Source organism: Podarcis vaucheri, assembly GCF_965113315.1.
Source record: "Podarcis vaucheri genome assembly, chromosome: 6".
Classification (NCBI taxonomy): domain Eukaryota; kingdom Metazoa; phylum Chordata; class Lepidosauria; order Squamata; family Lacertidae; genus Podarcis; species Podarcis vaucheri.
Genome location: NC_138764.1, coordinates 43,642,072 through 43,654,663, shown reverse-complemented (window position 1 = coordinate 43,654,663; position 12,592 = coordinate 43,642,072). Strand labels below are relative to the sequence as shown.

Genomic DNA, 12,592 nt, shown 5'->3' with positions numbered 1-12,592 from the left:
CCCGCAAAGGGTCTCGGGAAGCGGAGGCCTGGCCCTCCGACTGCTGGAGTAATCGGCACGCCTCGAGGAGCGGGACCACAATTCCCGGCAGGCACCGCGGCAACGAGAGACAAGGAGGCAGAGGCGAACATCCCAATGCGTTCCCGCCTCCCCCAGCCTCAGACTATCCTCTTGGGAGGGGAGCGGGAAAGAGAGCGGCAGGCAGTTCCCCCCTTTCTTAGAAGGAAGCGACAGTGTTTTTAAACAAAAAGCAAAATGTGGGGTGCTCTTCTCTACAAATCAGGCTGAAAACCTGAAAGGTCAATAAGGCTCTTTTCTGCTAACTCAAAAGACTAGTGAGGGGGGATTATTTTTTGATAGCTTCAGCTATTTTGTTTTTGTGGATATATGTAACACCCATACAGATATAGGTATAGATACCGTCCGCTGTAATGTGCATGCAGTACAGTAAGTGTGCAAGTGAAGAAGGCAGTGTGCAGATTGCCAGTTTCTCTTGCTAGTTTCTGTGCAGAATTCGATCAGGGCTGCAATCCTATAAAATCTTACTTCCAAATATGCATTAATAGGATTGCAACTACAAATTACAGGGACACGGGTGGTGCTGTGGGTTAAACCACAGAGCCTAGGACTTGCCGATCAGAAGGTCGGTGGTTCAAATCCCCGCAATGGGGTGAGCTCCCGTTGCTCGGTCCCTGCTTCTGCCCACCTAGCAGTTCAAAAGCACGTCAAAGTGCAAGTAGATAAATAGGTACCGCTCCGGCGGGAAGGTAAACGGCATTTTCGTGCGCTGCTCTGTTTCTCCAGAAGCGGCTTAGTCATGCTGGCCACATGACCGGGAAGCTGTACGCCGGCTCCCTCGGCCAATAAAGCGAGATGAGCACCGCAACCCCAGAGTCTGTCACGACTGGACCTAATGGTCAGGGGTCCCTTTACCTTTAACTACAAATGACAGCCTTCAGGTTCCTGGAAAGAAAGAAAATCAAGCTACGAACTAAAAAAAAATGGTAGTAAAATTGTGGTCTCTTCTGTATTCAACATGATGCTTGTCACAGGATCTGAAATCAGTATTAAACTGTTCTAGAATTAACAACCATGCTTTGATTCCACGTTTACACATAATCAGGTCACCCATAAGCATGAAAGAAAAAGGCAGACGAGGTTAGCCTCACTATCCCATTGGGCAAACAAATTATTTGTTTCTTTAGAGCATTTGTATCCACCCTCATCAGCCCCCAAAGCTGCATACAATCACTGTCTCTTAAACAATGCTGCCCTTCTATTAGAGATCATGCACATCAAGTATTTGTGGAAGCAACAAATTGACCATGGCAAAAGAAGGTTGCTGTATCATGACAGATTCATCTAGATATATAATGAACTAATTATTAAAGTTTTGTTCCACATGATCTTCCCACATTAGGAAAGGAGGAATGGGAAGCCACGTGTACGTGTTTAAAAAGGTAAAAGTAAGGACCCCTGACAGTTATGTCCAGTCACAAGCGACTCTGGAGTTGCGGCGCTTATCTTGCTTTACTGGCTAAGGGAGCCGACCTTTGTCCGCAGACAGTTTTTCTGGGTCATGTGGCCAGCATGACTAAGCCGCTTCTGGCGAAACCAGAGCAGCACACGGAAACGCCGTTTACCTTCCCTCCAGAGCAGTACCTATTTATCTACTTGCACTTGGATGTGCTTTCAAACTGCTAGGTTGGCAGGAGCTGGGACTGAACAATGGGAGCTCACCCCATCGCGGGGATTCGAACCGCCGACCTTCCAATCGGCAAGCCCAAGGCTCAGTGGTTTACACCACAGCACCACCCGCATCCCACGTATTAGGTGGCACTAAATATGTTGGCTGCAGCTTTACCTTGAGGTCACCTTAACCTTGGCAATAGCTGACTGTCCCAGACCCTGCGATCGTAATCTGAGGCCCTTCTTTATGGGCTGCCTCCACAAGATGTCCAGAGAGGGGCAATGAGAGCGGGCCTTCTCTGTGGTGGCTCCCCATTTGTGGAATGCTCTCTCCAGGGAGACTTGCCTGGAACCTTTGTTACCTTAAGTATGGGTGCCCAGTAGCAATGGGAACAGCTTTGTTAAACATTTATTTCTCTACCAATTTCATAATATTTTTTTGTTAGTGATGGTGGGGGCTTGGGAAAGCCCAACACTGTTTTCATATTTGGGGTTGCTTCCATTTTATTTACAGATAAGCATAAGGACTAAAGCTACTGCCCTGTACTCTCAGATAAATTACGATAACTTAAGGCCATTCAAAGAGAGAAAATGTCCTCATCACTTCTTATCCCCCGTAGTAATTTCTACCAGTCAAAAAGACAGACCTGACCAAGGACATTTTCTTGCCCTAAGCATAAGACAAGATGCTATCCTCATTCCACCTACGGAAATCAACTGGCACTTTGGGAGAGGAGGGTGGGAGGAAGTATTATTTGTACTTCTATTGAAGTTCAAAAAAAATCTATAAAATATATTATCGTTGTTTTTTTAAAAGACACCAACTGGATGATTAGCACCCTCTGCATTTACGGGGTACAAGGCAGGATATAGGGCACACACAGCTCTGTCCTACAGAAGAAGGGAAAGACTGGGGGGGGGGTAGAAGGAATGGCTGGGCAGCCACTGCCACTATCCCTGCCCCTGATGCAACTGCCTCACTCTGCTTAATGGTAGGGCCAACCCTAAGAAAAAGTTTCTTTAGAGGTTGGGCAGCTCTCCTGAACAATGTAAGATGAACCACGGGGTGAGGAGGAGGAGGAGATTGCTCACAGTTGGGCAAAAGTCTTTTCAATTTTAGGCAAATCTTCCTCTTCCTCAGTAGCCCCCCCCCCTCACTTGACATCAGGAGAGCTTTTTGAGTGGTACAGAGGGCTGTAGGCAGGAGCGGGGTAACAAGAAACATTCACTTCTTTATTTCTTTATTTATTAAATTTGTATACTGCTCTACATTCATAAATCTCAGGGCGGTTCTCAACATAAAATTACAATACAAGAAACAAAATACATAATAAAAACGAGATTCTAAGTTGATGCTCTCGTGCAAAAACCCTCAGCTGTAGAAAAAAAATTAGTAGCCACTCTTCAAAAAATAAATTTTAAGAGCAGGTTCACATAATTTTTTTGGTGTTCACTTTCAAAAAATATAATGAAGGCAAGCAGGTGCATAATTACAGGTATGGCAGTCAGAGAAGTGTGGTTGCTATTATGGGATTAATCATGCACCCTAAATGTAAGCAAAGGCTAAACAATAGGCATGTTTGTAGCGATGCAACAAAATGTTTTCTCCATTCATACCTAAAGCAGAGCTTGGTCAGAGAGAGGAATCTGACAGGAAACTCTTGCAAAATCCTCCTTTCCATTTCATAGGAGTAATTCAGATCGAGTTTTCTCAGTTTTTTTAGCCTTGTCTGACAAGCTGTAAAGAGCAGAGCTAGAGATGTTGGTTCCAATTATTTATGTGTATAATTAGATATTATAACGTACATGTTTTTTAAAAGGAATTCCAGAGACGTATGCAAAGCCGGGTGCACATTTGTAAGTTTTGCAGGTATATCTTCAGCTCATAAGCAGGGGGAGAACTAATAATCGCATAAAATGCCACTCCCTTGTTTTGTATAATGGTATCTGTCGCTTTCTTTGTAAAACACACACAAGCACACAATCCAGACGCAATGGACACACATTTCCCAGTCTTGTGACCTAAACCAATGTGATCTGAAATTTAGAAAGCAACTAATGGAACAAAGCAAGACTTTATTCTTAAATCTAATTCTCTCCAAACTGGAAAGGAAAGGGGAAAAGAAATAAAGAATGCTTAGTTTTGGTTACCCGTCACTGGCCTTTGGCTTAAATTGCTGCAGTCAAGGAAAGCAACCATATTAGCATCACTTAAATTTAAGATTTCATTTTGTAACTTTCCCCACTTTAGCCACCTAAACTGTACCCTGGTACTTGTTTGCTCTGGGGCATATTTCTGAATAGACATTTATTGGATAGGACTCTTAAGCACTGTAATAAATTTATCTAGAAAGTTCTGCATTTTCAGTCCATTTCTTTGAGCCCTGAGGTATTGTTGAGTGACTGAGTCCAATAGCAATCCACACACACCAAGTATTTTGGCTTACTCTGCATAATGGTATTCACTCTTCAGAGCCAAAGTCCATCAACGGAAAGATGGAACATTCTGAAGCCTGCAACTCACATTCAGGGCTGACTTGAATTGGTGTGGTGAGCAAGCAAGATGAATGGCTCCATGTAGAACTCTGAAAATGTAAAGTCGTCATGCAACTGCTATGCGGTATCATTGCATGTCAAGTTGTAAGTTGGGCACATGGTAAAGCAAGCATATGACTGCTTGCTTAATACTACAATCCAAGATCTGTGTAAGAGCCAACCCAACCCACACTCTTAATTTACTAATCAGCTCTACAAATGATTCCTGAATTACAGCCATCAGGCCAAAGTAAATAAAATGTTTAAAGGCAAGATGTCTGGATAGTGTGGGAGGAATTAAGAGAACAGGAAAGGAGGAAGAGGCAGGAAATAGTGGGAATTCAACGTATTGGAGTTGTTGCTCAGAAAGTTAACTGAAAACATGGTACAGTTCTCCATAGTCTTTCCCAGCCTAGTGTCCTCTTGGTTTTTTAGACTACAACTCTCAGTCCCAGCTAGCACAGCTGAGGTTGATGGGAATTGTAGTCCAAATCAACCAGAGGGCACCAGCTTGCCGAAGCTTGCCATAGACTGTACTTGCATTTATCTCCATCTTTGAATTATGTGCATGGATTACTTGTATGGGGGGAGGGGGCGCCAACACCAGTAAAACCTACTTTATTGAAAGTTCTCCTTGCATGTGAAAAGGCAATGCATCATTGAGTAAGGTAAAGGTAAAGGGACCCCTCACCATTAGGTCCAGTCATTATCGACTCTGGGGTTGCGGCGCTCATCTTGCTTTATTGGCCAAGGGAGCCGGCGTACAGCTTCCGGGTCATGTGGCCAGCATGACTAAGCCGCTTCTGGCAAACCAGAGCAGTGCACGGAAACGCCGTTTACCTTCCCACTGGAGCGGTACCTATTTATCTACTTGCACTTTGATGTGCTTTCAAACTGCTAGGTTGGCAGGAGCAGGGACTGAGCAACAAGAGCTCACCCCGTTGCTGGGATTCGAACCACCGATCTTCTGATCGGCAAGTCCTAGGCTCTGTGGTTTAACCCACAGCGCCACCCGCGTCCTGCATCATTGAGTAGTCTTGCCTAAATGCTTGAATTAGCCACAGGCTAAAGAGTAGGGTTGTGGTTTTTTAAAAAAGACGTTTCATTGCATGCATTCATGGAACTGCTTTCAACACTGAGATAGGATATTCATTGCCTATGGCACACATCCTCATCTCCCTGTAATCCTTGGTCAAAATTAGTTTTACAACTCTTTCCTGCCACTTTAAACTCCTCGAATCTTGTTTGATCAAAGGCAACAGCAGGGCAAAAGAAATTAGTACCCACGTGATAGAAAGCAAGGCTTCCAAAATACCACCCTCTAAGTACTGTATACCTGGTGGAGATCATCCCTCATGATCCCAGTTTTTTCTTCTCCACAAGCCTTCCTTCATTCTCTCTAGCTGGTTACTCAAGAACCTCCTTTGAACAGCTGTCACTGTCTGTCCATCTGGAGCAACTCACTGCATACTACATATGTCAAGTCATGGATTGCGTCACTCCAATCACCTTTTTAAAAAAATTGTTGTCCATCAAAGGAAACAATTTAGGAAAGCGCATGGAAAATTGAGCCAAGTTTCCTCAAGACTCCATTGCTAACAATTATCTATCTTGAGGGCAATTGCATTGCTTTCTTTGAACTCTCTTGTATATTTTCACTATGAAGTGTTAACTTGTATCTGAATAACATGCCATTATTATTTCTGTGTTAACATCGTCCTTTAGTGTTAAAAAAGTAATAATTGCCATCCATTGAGAGGATTCCAGAATGTCACAAAACATACAAATAAAACATAAAATCAAATACATAGAACATACAGCAAAAGTACAAAGCAGATTGAAAAGCCTAGGACTAAAGGGAAGACATATGCAGATGTTGCTCTGATGCAATAAAGCTGAGTAAGAATCTGGTCATTTTTTATATATATATCATAAAGTATATTACATTTGCAGTTTATTCCTTGTTACTTTCCAGGCATTCTCAGAATTCTGAAGCTTTGGCTACCTGTAACATTTGTTTTTGAACAGTGTTCACTAGGGTGGGTGGGTTTGAAAACCAGCGCCTCATTCTTCAAATTAGCTGTGCACCCAGAAGCATTAACAAATTTAAATAAGTCATTTTCATACAAGCTGGAGATTGACGATTTCTAAGAATTCAATCAATTTCTGAAGCACTGAGCTTCTGCAGAAGAAGCTTATTCTATTAGTCACTATTTAGCCCTGGAGTAAAGCCAGCACTTCCAGCAGCTACAGAAACAAGAAGCTGGAGCTATTTATGGCTACAGAATGAAAGCAGCATAACTTGGCTCACACAGACATCCATAACCTACCTAAGGAACTGACCCTGCACTCCTTTACCAAAAGTGGAGCCCAGTGCTTTGTGACACACTGTGCTGCCTGTGCTATTTTCAAGCAGGGAGCCAACAGCTGTTGTCAGACTCCTTATTAAAGCAGCACCAAGCAGGCAGCAGCCAATGCAACAAACTGATCCTGGAGACCCAGGGCCTCTCTAGGCAGGAGTTTTATTGCACGTGAATTTGGCAACATGTTCTTGGCACAATAGTAGTGAATTTGTTATTTTATTTTACTTATTTACTGCATTATTGTAGTAAAACCTCAGAACAGTCTACAAAAAGACCGACAAAAACCCGCATCATCCATTTAAAAAGCTAAAAACTATTTTAAACCTTTGGATTTTTTTTTTAAAGGGGGGGGGAATAAGCTAAAAACCAAATTAAAATACCTGTCAACATTTGATATGTCTGAATAGGTTTGCCTAAACAAAAATGATTTTAGCAGGAGGCAAAAAGAGTACAGGGAAGGTGCCTGCCTGATGCCCACAGGCAGGGAGTCCAAAGTTCAGATGCTACCACACTGAAGGATCAACTTCTTACCAATGTGGAATGAGTATTATGTGGCAACTGGAAAAAATGGCAGTTCTGCCGACCAAATCAGTCAAGTCGTCATATATGAGGTAAAGCAATCTAGCAAGTACACTAGTTCCAAGCTGTAAAGGGCTTTCATCTACTAATAGTAGCTATGGGAGGAAATCAGAATCCCTGTGACTCGTGTGTGGGGTAAGTAACAAAAGAATCAGCTGGGTGCCTGGATTCAAAATGCAGGGCTAAATTCACTCTCCAGTAGGAGACAGTCCTAAGTAGCAGAGTTTAAACTCACAAAAGTCAAGCATCAGTAAAGTGGTAGGAATATAAGTTGTTAGATGCTTTAATCCTGTTTAGTCCACTTGCAAACGGTGCTCCTCTCTTTCTATCTCTCTTGCAGTGAACAGACCACACACTGTTAAGTAAGTTTAAAAAGCTGTACTTACAAAACGTTCCAAGGGTCAGATTCATGCATTTAGCCAAGCAGCAGCAAGGAGATCACAGTCAGAATATTCTTGGGTAGAAAATTCAAAAGCATACTAGCTAGTGCAAGTAGATAAATCGGTACCACTGTGGCAGAAAGGTAAACGACATTCCCGTGCACTCTGGCTTCTGTCTTGGTGTTCCATTGTGCCAGATGTGGTTTAGCCACGCTGGCCACATGACCTGGAAAACTATCTGTGGCTTCCTCCGCCTGAAGCAAGATGAGAGCCACACCCCATAGTCGCCTTTGACTGGACTTAACTGTCCAGGGGTCCTTTATCTTTTACCTTTATAACTTCAAACATGTGCTCTAATCTTGGGGCTTGCTTAGGCATGTCTTCCTTGGTCAACACAGAGAAGGAACAGAAAGAGTACTTCTGCAAGTACTAGGTAAAACCCCTACAAAGCAAACTGTAGCACCACTTTCAGCAAAATTCAATGGTCAGTGCCATTTCTTCCACTTTCAACATACACTTCTCTTCCTCTTAGCATTACCAAGCAAAGGCTTTGCTGAATCCTATTCAGCTTCTATAAGCATATATATGTTATACAAAGTCACAACAATGCATCAGGTCTCTAGCAATGCAATCTCATGTATGTCTAACTCAGAGGTAAGACCTACTGAGTCCAGTAGGGCTTCTTCCTGGTAAGTGGGTATAAAATGACAGTTTAATTGACTTTACTCCTTTCTCTTAAAAGAACCCGTAGAGCAGGTCATGTTACTTACTCCTCTATTAGAGGGACAAGCAAAACAACTTAAGTAAATGAAAGATATGAGCAGGCAGAGACACTCCCCATTACCTTTCCAGCTGTGTCTGAAACATCATCACCTGCTTCTTCCATTAAGTGCTTTAGCAGAACTCCCTCATACATTCTTATGGTTTAAAGTGGGCATGCTCAGTTACACTGAAAATTTTACCGCTGCAGGAAGTTCATCTGAGAATCCTAATCCTAAACAGACTGACAGCTGGATCAAAATCTCACCAAATTAAACAGGATTTGGGGTTTCTAGTGTGGTTAGGACTAAGGATGCACAGATTGTTCTGTTTCATTTTCTCATTTTTTCCAATCAGAAGTTTAGTTCCCTACATTTCCACATATCAGCAATTTGCTGCAATTTTTTCCTGATATACACACGCTCCTTTTTGAAAGCGATTTCCCCTAATATAATGCATTTTTGTGTGTTATTTTCACTAATACAATTTCTCCAGCTATATGCTTTTTTGCACACGTTTATTGGTTGGAGAATTGCACTTTGAAATTCACATGACTCTGAATTTTGAAAGGTAGCTGTGTTTTGGCTCCAGTTTTACACAGTGTGAATTAGGTAGGTTCGCCTTTAAATGTGAACTGAATCAAACTTATCCCCCAACTCAACTGAAATTCCACTTATTTCAATGTATATTATTGCACACCATCCCAGTCTCCAAGTGGCAGAAGATCCCAGGGGTTCCAGGGATTTACTCAGGGTTCATGTTTCCTTTGGAATGAGGGACAGCAGAGACTGTGATGTCTTTAGGATATACGGTTTATTTACACACACATATATCTACAACCTGAGCCTACAATGGAGGGGTTCACAGATTAACACCCCAAGAGGGTCTCACTTCTTCCATATCCACAGTCTTTGATTCCAGCAAAAATCAGGCATTGTTCTGTTTCCTGTCTGCCCAGCCTATCTACCCACTCATTTGTTATCTGGCACAGAGGCACTTCCTTTGTTGCCTTAATGGCCTATACTTAGAGGACCATTATCTTACCAGGAAGCTAGCCTGGCTATTCCAGGAGTTGAATCTGTGTTGGATCCAGGAATTAGAAGCAGCCTCAGGCACACAGCCTACCCCCCCTCCAAACTTTTAACCATATGTTTAGCCTGCTTTTAGGATATGGTTGCAATTTTTTCCTAGAAGGATTCTGTGCTCTGAGTACCACTGTGACAGGCAGAAATCCATCAGATGAAGCTTTTCATATCATTTCATCTGCAAATCAAGAAACGCCTACGAGCTTTTCTATTTTAATGTAATGGCTGGGGCTCCTCATTTGCTGCTTGGCAGCAAACATAATGTATAAAATGTCCCTGGACAACTAAAAAAAAAAAAAGCAATAATCACTGTTTTGCTGTAACTTAATCAATGAACACTATTTGTATGCTTTTTTAATTTATAGCTGCTTCATAGCTGTCAACTTTTCCATTTTCTTGCGAGGAATCCCATTCGGAATAAGGGAATTTCCCTTTAAAAAAGGGAAATGTTGACAGCTATGAGCCACTTCTACATGGTGCCAGTATGAAGCATATATTAAAAAATGGGCCATTTTCTTCAGCAAAACATCATAGACTTTGATAGACTGTGCAGCATCATTATTTTACTGAATGATGCCAATGTAGACATTTTATTCATGTCCTTCTGCTAAAGTATCATTTGACACCAGCAAACTGTAACAACAGTTCATGCTACTTTGCCTCCTTTCTCAAAGAATGTGTGCTTAAAAAAAGGAATGATCTAGTTACTTTTCATTGACATTCTTCCTTTCCCCCCCTGCTCTGCCCATTCTTGCAAAAGTGCTAATTTATACAAATGTAACTAGGTGCGACCTGCATATTTCTTGGGGACAACCCCTTGTTACAGTCTTGAAATGTTGCAATCTTGAAACGGATTAACCTTTTGCCCTTGTATATAAGCATAAGACATGCTTCTGTTTGCTGTCTCTCTTTTTATAATATACATGTTTTTTTCCTTTCAGATAACTTAAGCTCTAAATTATATCTGGCTTATTACCTTAGAGTTTTAAGGGAACACTAGATCTTTCTAGCAAGCTGCTTCAGAACTTATTGAAAACACATCACTACGTAAACTGATTTAATATTTAGTTTCCAATAATCTTGGGAGTAGAATTTTTAAAAGAGAATAATGATTTTCAGTATTTTGGGGTGGGATTCAATTGCATGCATACATATTATTTATAAACAATATTATTATTATTATTATTATTATTATTATTATTATTATTATTATTATTCACAGTGCTGCCTTCCCTGTGGAACACCCTCCCTTCAGATGTCAAGGAGGTAAATAACACTACGACTTTTAGAACACATCTGAAGGCAACCCTGGAACGTGAGATTTTATTATGTTTTTCTATGGGTTGGAAGCAGCCCAGAGTGGCAGGGTATAAATAATAAAATGATTATTATTTTATTATTATTATACCAGCAAATTCAGGTTGTGCTGTTGCACAACAAACCCTCTCCCCCACCACCACAAAAAAGAGGAGAACCCTCCAATGTTACTGCATTATTGCTGTCTGAACTTTTGTGCTGTAGCAGAAGAAAAGTGGAACATTTGTGATGTGAACAGTTACAGGATTTTAGCAGGGAAATATTGTAAACAAAGCGGTCTCATATTATTTGGAGGTGCAAATGGTGTTGAAAGCACAATTGTGGGGGTAATGGGGTTGGTTTTGTTTCGATTATGTATGTTGTGTTTTTATATTTTTATTTTATCTTGTGAACTGCTTTGAGACCTGTGGGTATAGGGCAGCATACAAATTTAATTTATTAAAAATAATAGTAATAATAATAATAATAATGCTTAGCTGCCCCAATAGCATATGAGCACAAATTATTATAAATGCTCAGTGTCATCAAAGTTGTATGGAGGCGTTTATTGTCTAACATTGTTGCAAGTAAATTGGGATGGATGCTCAACAAACAGGTCACCTGGAAGCAACCTTACAGATTCTCGGCACTCTTCAAAATGATTCCCTGGGGGCCATGAAGGTGATGGCTATGATCCAGCAAAGTGCCTTACATATGTGCAAATAATTATTTGCAGGCATTGGGGTTTATCTGGTGCTTTCTTCTTTTGCAGCTCTCCCTTCTTAAACCGCAATCTACCTTTTAAGCTTAGACTTGCAGAAAAGCAATATTCTAATAAGCCTTGTCACATGCCATTGGATTGCAGCCAGCATCTCTGATTATGTCTAGTTCTGCAGAACCTGCAAACTTTATCAGCCATATGCCGATTATTTGTCAGGTTTGTGAGCAAAAGTAAAAAATAAAAGGGCATTATGGGCTTACAGTCTTCTTTCATAATTCAAAATACCCTCTAAGCATTTTCTAGGTAAAATTGAACTTTGAAAAAGTTCTCCAGATAGAATAGGTATGGGGAAAGGTGGTGTTGCTGCTTATAGCAAGAGACGTCACAGCTACTAGCCAATAGGCGATGGTAACCCTCTAAAGATTTGACTTTCTATGCACTTTATGTGGGGCTGCCCTTGAGTCTGGTCTGGAAGCTCCAGCTGGCGCAAAGTTATACAGCCAGGTTGCTGATGGGAGCTTCAGGTCGATAACATGTGACATCATTGTTATAATAGCTGCACTAGTTGACCATCTACTACTGAGCCAGGTTCAAAATCAGTTTAGGAACCCCTGGACAATTTGGGTCCAGAGTACCTAAGGGACTGCCTAAAACGCTTCCTTACTCTCAGTCACTGAGATTATTTGTAGCAGTGCATTTGGTTGTCTCCTGTGTTGGCAAGGCTTGCTTGACACCAACATGAAGTAGAGCTTTTAGTGTCACTGGCCCAGACCTGTGCAGCACCTTGCCAACAAGAGATCCAGTGGGTCTGAAGCCTCTTACCGCAGAGACAGCTCATTTCCATCGTGCCATCCCTAGCACATTGCTGAGAGGTGTTCTTGTGAAAATTGCTCCTCCACACTATGAGCAGCTACACATGGAGAGCTCAGCTGGTTAGAGCAGTGTTTCCCAAACGTTTTTGGGCAACGGCACACCTGTTTACTGAAAAAAAATCTCGTGGCACACCACCATTAAAGCCCCGCCCCGTGACGTCAGCGCGCAGCGTCACGCCGGGAGGGACGCACAAAAGTGAAAGTTTTTTCCCTCCCCCTTGCCGGGGAACCTCCAAGCTTTGGGCAGGCAGGCAGGCAGAGCTGGGAAGGGGGTTTCCAGGGGACACGGCAGCTCCTCGAAAGGCTTCTCTCA

The 12,592-nt window shown here is 42.0% G+C and overlaps 1 long non-coding RNA gene across 1 annotated transcript; it reads left to right on the top strand.

The window, feature by feature from the left end:
* Window positions 1–92: 92 nt before the first annotated feature.
* Window positions 93–1,090, top strand: LOC309535764. Its single transcript, XR_014221396.1, has 2 exons — window positions 93–595; window positions 960–1,090. It is a non-coding gene; the product is annotated as an uncharacterized lncRNA (long non-coding RNA).
* Window positions 1,091–12,592: the final 11,502 nt, after the last annotated feature.